Genomic DNA, 12,341 nt, shown 5'->3' with positions numbered 1-12,341 from the left:
ATTAACTTTTAAAAAATACTGCATCTAAATAAAATGAAGTCTCTAGTGATAATCCTAATAAACTGTAGAAATTCCAAATTCCTTTGCACATTCCCTTTAAATTCCTTCTTTTGATGAACTGTCAAGGCTAACATGTCTGTGCAATTAAACCAGTGAACATGTTCAACAAGGTTTCCAAGAGGTTCATTATCTGACTGGTATATGTAAAGGTGCTCAGTCAAAAACTGCAAAACAGAACCAGTACAAACAAATGGAAGACTGCTTCCTTTCATTCCAAACCAACTTGATGAATCCTGGCTACCTTTCTGATCTCTTTCCCCTGCCTACTCCCAAAAAAACATATCAAGTACTTTCTGGCCCTGCCTCAGGACCTTTGCATGTGCTATCCTGTTTCCTGGAATGATCCTATCCCCTCACACCCCCACTAAACAATACATGGCTTACTCCTTGGATTCACTGAGATCTCTGCTCCAATGTCACCTATTCAGAAAGGCCTCCCATGACCAGCTGATCTAAAACAATACTACCTTCCCAGACCCTCTGTATCTCCCTATCAGCTTTATTTCTTTTTTCCTTACTTATCACTACCAGACATGATTTCACTACTTATTTGTTTGCTTCCCACACTAGAAGATAAGCTCCATGAAGGCAGGGTTAACTGCTACCCACCAGTGCCTCGTAACACACAGTAGGCACTAAATGAATGTCACATAAATAAAATTTGCAGATGGTAAACCTATAGCATAAATTTATGTTCTAGCTATAAATCTCACATTTCTCTCACATGTATTTATTTTTTCCACCTGTAGCTTTTTCTCCTTCTATGCATAGCCAATGATCAAAACTGGGGCAAACAAAGAAAACTTCTCCCTGGAGAAACAGCAGACTCAAGAACAGAGAAAGAACTTGTACCATGATGCTGGATTTTGTTGAAAGTCACCAGGCTAACATGTTACAAGTTCAGAATCAGCATTTATTTTCTCAGTCATCCAATCATAAAAGTTAGGGGAATCCTTTTCAGACAGTATGAGGAATAAAAACCCAATGCTACAAAAAGATTCTAAAACAAGGCTAAGTTTGAAGAAGTTGTTTGAATCTAAGCATGTGGAAGGACCTTGACCTTCATGGTCCAGCAGGTGAGTCAGATCTGGCTAAGGCTCTGAGAGTCAAGGATTCAGCTTCCTGTCCCCTGGAGGACACCCCCCAATCCATATAAAATTCTGCTCTTTATTAGGTTTTTCCCATTTTCCTTCTCTAGGCTTCACTTATCAGAGAAATGCCACTAATCTAGGCCAGAATCCATGGACACAAAGAAGTCTCTCTACCCTGTTGCTTCCAGACAGGTCTGTTTTGAAGGCAGCCCCCACCATCCTCTTAAGCATGGAGTCACAAGTTCATCCGTTACCCTGTTTCCCAGCTCCAACCTAAATAGAAGATGGTGTTAGCTCTATGGCACTGAGCCAAATGTCAACTGTCCCCAGCCCTTCCCACTACATCCTTGTAACCCACTAAACAGAGAATGACCACCCCAATTCCCACCACACCCATGTGGTTCTCTGAGGACAGGTTATATACTTTGATGAGTTAGCACACAGTCTGGTATCAACCCCCAAAACCGTTCCTGAAACCCAACTCCCATCAAGACAGTAACTGCTTATTATATATATAATACATATATATATTATATATACACATATATATTATATATTATATATAAATTTATATATATATTATATATATATATAAAAGGAATAGTTGAGTCTGCATCACCTCCCCACCCACAGGCTTCTCTAATCTCTAGTCAGCGAGCTCTCAGTCTAACCTAATTCCTCCTTGAATCAGTTTAAGACTTAGATTTCTGTTTTCACTGGAAAGAGAGAGAAGTTCATAATTATTGCCTATCTTATATATCTTCAAGTACTTAAGGGCTCCTTTCTGCCTTCTCTTCTCTAAAATAAATGAGCTCTCTTCTGTAAGTCCATGGCAATCATCCAATCTCCTTCACTGTCCCCTTGATCTTGAAAAAGTACAAGTGTGAATCAGAGATAAAGTTATATTGCAAGTTCTCCTCCTCTAACATTTAAGCCTGCCCAATTATTTTTTTTTAATTTTTTTTTAACATTTATTATTAAGAAACAGAGCATGAATAGGGGAGGGGTAGAGAGAGAGGGATAAACCTGCCCAATTATTACACTTCTTTGCTAGCTATTCTTTAAACAGAGCAGAGAATGAGAAAACAATTGCTTTTTCGAGCATCTTGCTGCCACTGACCCTGGGCTACCTCAGCAGTGCATGCTTGCAGCACTTACCTAAGATTATTAAGTGCTCCAGTGACATTATTACAAGAGGGGGCAGGAACAGTGTCAACCTAATGAGGTGGCAGATTATATCTGATGGTCTCCATCTGAAAATCAGTGCAGTCCAGGCTGTGTGCTAATCAACTCACCAAAGGCCCTTCACCCTGGGACAACAGCAGCCTTTGTCTACACCTGAGAGGAAAATGAGCTGCCTCCTTTCTAGTGCTAATAAGTTTAGTGGAGAGAGGGGTTATGTTCCATGGGAAAAGCTGGGCTCTCCCCTTCTAGGGCAAGCATCCAAAGCAAGGCTCAAGGAGGCAAGATATTCCTTCCTGAGTTGGAACTCGAACCACCTTGCTGGAAGGCAGACGTTGTGATCTCGAGCTCATAATCACAAGCACTGTTAGAGTGCTTGGTATGTAACAGGGACTCCACGTATATTTACTGAATAAATGAATGAATGAGTTATTAAGATTTACATTTGGTTCAGAACTTCCCAGTAACCGAAGCAAAAATGGAATATATTGGTTCACACAGTTTTCGTGTGTGAATAAAGGAAGAGAACACTGCTCTGGAAGACAAAGTACAGCTAACATTGTTTTGAAGCATGTGGAGCACAAGTTTCTGTGAGTTCTTTAAAATCCTCTGCGGAAAGCCCATGAAAAAGGCCAGCAACAAGTCTGTGCTCTTTACAGTATTTGCTAGATGGAAGGACCTATTGGTTACCCATCTATTTTCCCATCCACTCTGCTTCTGGGACAAGTATCAAGGTCAGGTATCCTTAATAGCCAACAGGAACATCCTATGGTATCTCATTCATTCACACTGGTTGGCTAGGCTGGGAACGAGAGCGCACAGGGTCCCACAGGCAGATCATTCCCCCAGTTTAGAAATGCATTCATGGTTTCTCAGAAGGTGGGCAGATTCCACTTGTTAATGACATATAGCAAACTCTAGACCAACGACAAGAGGCAAAGTCCCTGTATTCAAACAAGGGTGCAGAGAGTAATAAAGAGGACATAACTTATCGAATAATATCATCCACATACTTTCAACCCAGGAGGGAAAAAGCCATACTATATCGTCCTAAGCTTCTAAGCAGGACAAATAGAAACTTAGATGAATCATGAAGCCTTCCAAATTTTGAAATTTAAGGATACTGCAAAAGAACAAAAAGAGAATGAGCTGAATTAAAACAGCTTTCTGAACATCCATCCAAATGAGATCTGTGCTATATTTTCAAACATGAAATCTCTACAGTAAAAGTTATTTGAAACATGGGTCGCTGCCTTTGGAGTAAAATGATCAGAGAACATTTCATGTAAGTTCAGGTGGGGAATTTTTGAGTTATGTCCACATTCAAGTGGAGATCAAAGAAACCTAACTAAAAGCACTATGGATTGACTGACAATGAAAACTGTGGTTTGAGCAAAAGTTCTTTTAGAAAGGCTATCTTAAAGATAGGGACTCAGACTTTGGAGGAACTAAGGTGATTGGCAGTGGGAGAAACTACTTGTCAAAGTCCTTAAGTAAAAACTTATTGACTTAAAAAAACCATACATGCATACATAAGAAGGAAAAGCCTGAGAGCTCCGGATGTCAGCCAGGTTGAGGAACAGATCACTTACATGCTGTAAGAGGTAGTGTCATTGATACAGTGTGCCTAACTGCCCCCCAAAATGTTGTATCAGGACCTAAAATAGGTATTCCTTTGACCCAGCCATCCCACTCCCAGGAATCAATTATAATGAAATAGAATATTTGTTTATAAAGGGCAAAGATGTATATATAAAGGATTTATTTGTAGCATGTATTAGTATTGCTTTTGGAAGAAAAAAATGGAAACAATGTAAATGTTATTAACATGAAGTTGACTAAATAAAGCATGGCATATGGGGCTCCTGGGTGGCTCTGTCTGGTTCAATGTCTGACTCTTGATTTTGGCTCAAGTCATGATCTCACAATTCGGTTTGTGTGTTTGAACCCTGCGTCCGGCTCCACAGGGACAACACAGAGCCTGTTTGGGATGCTCTCTCTCTCTGCCCCTCTCCCCTCTCTTTTTCTCTCCCTCAGAATTAATAAACTTAAAAAAAAAGCATGGGATAAACAACTATAATGATTCTTTCACTTCGAGTGCACAAGCATTTATTAAGCCACTATGATGTCCAGCCTGGTTCTAGGTGCTTGAGTTATAGAACACAAAGCACAAAACAATCCCAGTTCTTGTCGAGTTTCCAGTCTAGATGGAATGCTTGTAAATAAGTTTTTTGTGGGAAATTCCAAAATGGCTACATATTTTTGAGACACATACATACCTGTGTCTGTAAGACATGTACTTTGTATACACAGATAATGCTAGATGTGTCCTTCAATGAAGCCCCTTGCAAGAGCTCTGAAGCCCCAGTGGGTTCAGAGCAAAGGGGAAGCCACTGGAGTATTTTTAAACTTTAAAAATAACACCAGCCTGAGCTCTAGAACACACGAAGCGGATGTGATATTGCCTTTGATAAAGTACACGCTAACAATTTCCTTACCCTCGTTAATGCAGTTTTCCCTTGTGTGACTCACAGAATTACCCTAAGAGTTCAGAGGAAAAGAAAAATGTCTCAAACTCTTTACAAGATGCCTGGAAAATAGTAGATACTCAATAAACATCTCTTTCTCACCCCTTCTTAGAATGCCTTGGGATTCGGAACAGTTAGCCACTCAGTGTCTTCTGTACTAGTTGATCATCCAACTTAAAAGAAAATACATCCTTTAAAAACATGTCAGTAAATACTATTGCTGGATCAAAGAATTTTTCCAGTATCCCCTTTCTCCTCTCTCACCCACACAAAAAGCAAGCCATCCTCTTTCTCTCCGCAACTATATCTTCATTGTTCTTAGCCCTACACCCTCTTCGCAGAGGCAATTGGTTAAAAAATATTTCATTAGCAGATATCCTGCAGCTTACTCTCACCTGTATTCCGCTATCCACATTTGTCTCCACGAAACAGTCCTCTCCTCAGAAAGCCTACAAGTCAGCAAGTGCAGTTCGTCTACAGAAACAGGAGGACCCACACCCTGCTCAGGCATGCTGCAAATCCTACACTGACGACAGCAACCTCACAATTTGCTTCCTTTGGATGTTTTCGCTTAATTCACACGCATCAGTTATAGTAATTACACACACAGTCAGCCTACAGGCACAGTAAAATCTTTCAGGAGGATATCTGCTAGATAGTTGCAATCATGAGAATAACATCCAGGGGCATAAGAGAAGCCGCCTTGTGGGGCCACTGCCATCTGGGAAAGTGACATTCTGGCAGGGAATCCGGTTCGAAGCTAATGAAAACCCAGATTCTCTTGGTGCCAGAGCTGGCCTCCAGCTGCAAGGCTCTACTGAAGCAGCTTATGTGAATTCCTTCACTTAGTCCAGGGCCGGAGTAGCATAATGCATATGGAAAATGACATTTCTTGAAACTCACCGCCTTGATACTGTGTTTCATCAGATAAATACTTTCAGGAACTTAGCGCCAAGAAAAGAATTGTACCTTCTGAAGTAGTGCTGTTTAATCTTCTTTGCCTAGGAGAACTGGACAATTGATATATATACATTGTATATACACACACACACACACACACACACACACACACACACACACACACGGTTTTTTTTTGCTTTGGTTACCAGGAAGTTCAGAACCAGATATATACCTTAACTCATTCATTCACTCATCCATTCAATAAACATATATAGAGTCCCTTTTACATGTCAAGTATCACACAAAGTACTGGCAATTCTGTCCTCAAGGACATAGTTTTTCAGAAAGCCTTGGACAGATACAGAATTAACAAGTGGCCAGGGTGCCTGGGTGGCTCAGTCGGTTAAGCATCTGACTACGGCTCAGGTCATAATCTTGAAGTTCATGAGTTCAAGCCCCATGTCAGGCTCTGTGCTGACAGCTCAGAGTCTGGAGCCTGCTTCAAATTCTGTGTCTTCCTCTCTCTCGCTCTGCTGCTCCCCCATGTGTACTCACTTATGCTCTCTCTCTCGAAAGTAAATAAACGTTAAAAAAAAAAAAAAGTGGCCATTACTATCATTGGGATATACATTAGCATGCTCTGAGAGCTCAGGGGAACGGCATCTCATGAAGCCTGGTAGTGGAGGGGGGATAGGAGATGAAAAGGAAAAATCAAGTGAGGTACCTGTTAAAAACACTATCAGCTCTGCTTCTTGGTAAATTAGCTCTTATTTGACTTCTGATGTTTCTGAATCTTTCTTTTAAAATGTCTTAAGCTTTCATAGAAATAGACTGAAAAATACATATTTATTCATTCATAAGCATGTTTAAATACACACACTAAACAATATCCTTTTAGGAGCACCTGGGTGGCTCAGTCGGTTGAAGCATCTGACTTTGGCTCAGGTTATAATCTCAAAAGTTTCTGAGTTTGAGCCCCACGTAAAGCTCTGTGCTGACAGCTCAGAGCCTGGAGACTGCTTCACATTCTGTGTCTTCCCACCCCCCCTCTCTCTCTGCCCTTCCCCTGCTGGTGCACTATCTCTCAAAAATAAAAATAAACAGTAACAGTATTAAAAGGTTAATATCCTTTTTAACCTAGAGGAACCCTCAATATTTACAAAATACAGCTTACAATGGGGTATTACAAGGGACCCTGGGAAAAGTCAGATGTAACTAGGAGTAATCTGCTTTGAGGAGTTGATTCTTGAATATTCCATGAATATTCCCATGATTCTAAAATGACTTTGGTTTAAAAATATGAAGGTATCCTCTTATTAATTTAGCATAGGCTTAACTTTGTCTGCTTCACTACTGTTTACACCGGTATGCCAACCCCAAAGATCTCGATTCAATAGCTCTGGGCTGGTAGATAGTGATTGACAACAAGGATTAACTACATGGTTTCTAGATGGATCCTGGCTTACTTCCAGATTTGGCTAATGCTAAACCAGTGCATTCCTTTGCCTCCCCCTGCACCAACATTTCCCTCTGCCACAGCATACACTGTGAGGGAATGGGGTTGCTGGCATAATTTCAAGTTATATCATTGATTCAAATCTATCCCCAAGCAAACCTGCTTTTATTTCAGATGAACACTCTAGTGATCTGAATCGCAGGGGCAGTAAAACAATTCTACATTTATGTAGCATTCCCATCCCCAAAGGAATAGTTTTCTATGCCTACAAATACCTTAGAAGCAATAAGGAGTTTGGTGGGTTGGAGTCTCTTTGTGCCTGTGGTTTTTTAAAAAAAAAAAAATCAGAATTCCATGTAATAGAAATATGATGAATTTGGTGCTTAACAACAACTGCTCTAATAAAGTATATTATATGCATAATTCTCACTTAATAGTAACTACTGCACAAACCTATGGTAAACGCGATAATATTCAGCTTATAAATCAGGAGCAGCAAGGAAAATAAGTTGTGCCTTTAGGGAAGAGCTGCAGGGAGATGGGGACTACTTCCTGGGGCTTCCTCTGCCCAGAACATTCTCCAGCTGATATCCACAGGGCTTCCTCCCTCCCTCCCTCCGGCTCTCTCTGCCCAAGTGTCCCCTTATCAGAAAGACCTTTCCTGACCACATTTCTTTAAAATAGCAATCTCAGCATTCCCCAACCCCCTTTCTCTGCTTGCTTGTTGCTTTGAATGCTTTCTTTCCATTTATGTATTTGTTTGTGCACAGCACTTACTACCACCAGAAACATGCCTGTTTTCCCTCTTCCCCGGATACAACATATGCCCAGAAAGCAGAGGCTATGTTTTGTTCGATATTTTATCTCCAACACCTGGCACCAAGCGGGCATTCAATAAATATTTGATGATTGCATGATTTTTATTTATTTATTTTTACTCTTTCAGCTCATAGTGCTCCCACCCGAGAATCCCAATCAGCAACCAAGGCCCAGAGAAGGTAGAAATTTTCCTAACATCTTCTTCTCCCTTATTCTAGCAAAGAACAGCTCTCTACAAAAAAAGAGAAATCCGATTGAAACAAATGCCCCAAAATTTCTGTTAATCCTGCAGCAACACATCTAGAACTACCTGTACCTTACAGAGCAACAACTGAATGTATTTTGACTCTGACGGTCTTGAAACCTGCCCACTCGGCATGGTTCCCGAAAATGTTCTCTAAGCGTTCCTCCAAAGGAGAAATCAACCACTGTATCTAGTTATCACCTTAAAACAAGACTAATTTATACTCACCCCACTGACTCCCTGTCCAGCATTTTAATAGGGAGCAAGGGACTAAGACCAGTGATTATCCATGACACTGTATGTGCATGAACTTCATTAAATTGACCACACAGCTCCAGTTTACTACAGCTACTTCGCACTTCAGAATCTCTCCAGCTAAAACCATTCACCTTCCTGAATACGAGTCTGTAAGGCCCTTTAAGTCTTAAGTGTAGCTAAGAGGAAGCAACCCAGATATGCAAGAAGTGAGAGGCCATGGGGCGCCTGGGTGGCTCAGTCAGTTGAGCATCTGACTTCAGCTCAGGTCATGATCTCGCGGTTCACGAGTTCGAGCCCTGCATTGGGCTCTGTGCTGATGGCTCGGAGCCTGGAGCCTGCTTTGGATTCTGTATCTCCCTCTGCCCTTCCCCTGCTCGTGCTCTGTCTCTCTCACTCTCAAAAATAAACAAACATTAAAAAATTGTTTTTAAAGAAATGAGAGGCCATGAATCACTTGAATTACAGGAGGTCTAGAATCTACTAATAACAGAACTGTGAAATACAACTAAATAAGCAGTCAAGTGTCTGATCCATAATTGTTCTTGGTTCTGTTGCTACAAAGGCACATACCATAGGAAAAAATTTAAGAATGAGTACATAAATAAAAACATCAGTCCACAGAAGCTAGGGGGCTTTGAGCAGACCATAATTCTAAGTCTCAGTATTCTGTCTTGACGTTTGCTACTCAAGTGTTCTACTAAACTGCCTTCCAAGGAGCAATGAAGCAGAGCCCTAGCAATTCTTTCAACAAGCTACTGAGATTGGAAGGCTAATTTAATGGGGCAGGGCCAAGTGCACTTAACAAACTGCCCATCTGTAAGATGGAAATACGTTGTCCTCGTCTTTAGCAGTAACTCTCCTCACTAAGTAGCTCTGAAAGAGTTTTGAAGCCTTTCTCCTTCTCAGTGTGTAGCTGCCAATGAGTTCACTTCCATCTGTGAAGAGAAGAGGCTGCCAAGATGTGGGGCTTTGCCTAGGACCCACTGGAGCTACCATGAATTGAGAAATTCAAGCTGCATCTGATCCCTTCCCTGGAGAAAGAATACACGGAATCCTCTTCTACATGTTATTAACCTAGATACCTTTTCTAAGCCCCCTTCCTCTTGCCCAAACAGAAATCAAATGGTGGTGGGTGGAAGGGAAGTGCATTTCCACGTCAACCTTTCGAGTGTAAGCCTGGGCTACGCTTACAATGTTGCTTCTGTTTGCTGTGCCCGGGGAGAGTCTGGCTCAGCCAAGAAAAAGAGGAGTTTAAAATGCTATCATCTGCTCACAAAGATGAACTCCACATTACCATAGCTATTCTTTTGATGTAATGAATCAAACTCCTGCCTGCCCAGTTGTATGTGATACTGTGCAACACGGCCCTGACTTGCCTATGATTACATTTCTAGAAAAGTCAGCATGACTGTATGGAAAATGCTCATGATACACAGCTTTGCTCATTCCCCACTGGGCAGCATTGGGCACATCACTGCTCTTCTTTTGGTCTTGGTTTTCCCATCTCGAAAGGAAAAAAAAAAAAGGGAGACCAAATGTTATCTGAGATTGCTGTCGACCTTAAGATGCTCTGGTTCTGTGGGTTTTTCTGGGATCTCTCTTTGAAGGTAGTATTTTCATCATCAATTCTTCCTGGCCTTTCTATTTAGACCTTATTTATCTCCCCAGACTGGACTAGTAGATGGCCTTTGCCTTATGCTGGAGAATATTCTGTATGCCTCTTCAAGTCACAAAAGAGACTGACCTAAGACACATACGTATACTTTCTTTTGGGAACCTTCAGAGAGACCCTTGCTAACCCTTGGCTTGTAAACTATGATGCAGGAGACTTGTAGCCCTTAATTAGTGACCTTCCCAGAATGATCCTCTCTTCTCTCCCTTCTCTTTATTTTTCTCATATTTTCTCGATCTTTTTTTCCCCTCCATCTTTCTCATCTTTTCTCACTTGGTCCTGCCAGCACAACTAAGGGAGTTATTTAGACCCGCCGGTAACCCAGAGGAAAATAAGAAATTGCTGCTTATCTTCATTGAACAGAACCACAAGATTAGGACTGAAAGTTATTTGAAATGCATTCATGTTGACAACATTAAGAAAGCCATAACATAAAAGCACAGGAGATGAAATGAATTCAGGATCGCAAATTGAGATCAACAACCACCTTCATGTCGAAACAGTCTCAGACACAGCTTTGTGTCACGAGTTCTTCCATAAAAAGTCGATGATTAGAGTAAGATACAGAAACCACAGTATTTAACCCATGTGCAGGCAGCAGAACCCCTGCGATTAAGGTAACAACAGATCACAACTGTGTAATATATCTTTGCTAAGCAGGAGTAGCTTGTGTGGTGAGGATTTGTAGTTCAATCAAATTATGTTCTCTACACCCACTTGTGAACATAATACTCACAACATCCATGTGATTAACCAAAGCAGCCTAGTTCAGGAGGGCTGCCAACAGCAGGCAGAAGTGTGGTGTATCTAAACAAGTGAACATGGAAAGGTATCATTATAACTGGTGTTACAGACATCTGGGATAAAAGTTTATTCTAAGGAAGTAGGAAACCTTGAGCAGAGGGCGAGTCTCAAGGAGGTCCTTAGGCTCAGTAACCTTCCCCAGCCACGCATCAGTTGTAAGAATGACCCGGACTTCAAATAGCATCCTTGTGTCCCCAGGTAGAAAGATCTGGTGGGATGTAGATGAAGTGGATGGAAATTTCAAGTGGTGGTTAGAATAGGAGGAGGAACACAGTGGATGCTCCTCTACCCCCCAGTCACAGAGAATAACTTAATCTGGCCCTGCTGTAACTCAGTGCGACCTTCTCTTTCAGAGGCACAAGCCTTTGGTTCCCCAGCAAGCACCTTGAACTGTACCTGCAGGTGTGAAACAATTTGCCAGGTGCCTAAGATGGATGACTAACTTTTGTCCCTCCTTGATTAATCACTTTGCAAATGTCTGCCTAAATAAACTCCTATGGAATGGCTACAGGACACAAGCCAAACCAGTCTGATGTCCAAATTAAAGCACTTGACTTTTCCCCCTTCCCCTCCCCTTCAAAAGGCACTTAAATTTTTACTTCCTAGAACAATAGGATCATAATACATCTGGAAATTTGCCATTATGGCAGCAGGGGCTGGAGGACAGATCAACAGAGCAGCACAAACTACGTGCTGAGCAATAGCCAAAGCTCCTGGCTGTGTCCTAGGTACATCCAAGCAGGTGTGTCCTAAGGTGTGGAGGGAGAAGAGTTGCTGCTCAAAGTCCTGGTGCAACAGACCTCTTGAGGGCATCCAGGGAAGAGACAGATGCATTTACTATATTTGAGCCCAAGACCCTCCTGGACCCAAGACGAGGGCCTGGGATGGAGCAGAAGTGTAAATCTGGGGGAGTAAAAACAAAGAGCCTTTTTTTCCCCTCGCAAAAGGGAAAACAGTACCAAGAAGGACTGGGACCATGACAAAAGGAAGACCACAACAAGGTTTGTGTTCAACATGCCAGCCCTCCATGTCAGGTACCTGTCTCTATGCCTCCTTCTTCCTCCTTCCCAGGTGCCTCAGCCCTGCTGGCAGGCCGTGAGCTGACATCCACTCAATAGTCAGTACACACGGAGCCCCTACCTTGCACCAGGCATGGAGTTAGAAACAGAGGACACAAAAGAATTCTACGGTTCCCTGAAGATACAAAGCCCAGCAGAAAAGCTGGATAAAGTCCACTGGGGTCTCCTCTAGCTCATGATCACCACCAGGTGCAGATCCTGCCAACATCACAAGAAAGGCCTGGGACTCTAGAAAGCACTCAGCTCTC

The sequence above is a fragment of the Lynx canadensis genome, chromosome C1, assembly GCF_007474595.2.
Source record: "Lynx canadensis isolate LIC74 chromosome C1, mLynCan4.pri.v2, whole genome shotgun sequence".
In the NCBI taxonomy this organism is placed as follows: Eukaryota; Metazoa; Chordata; class Mammalia; order Carnivora; family Felidae; genus Lynx; species Lynx canadensis.
This window is presented reverse-complemented; position numbering follows the sequence as displayed.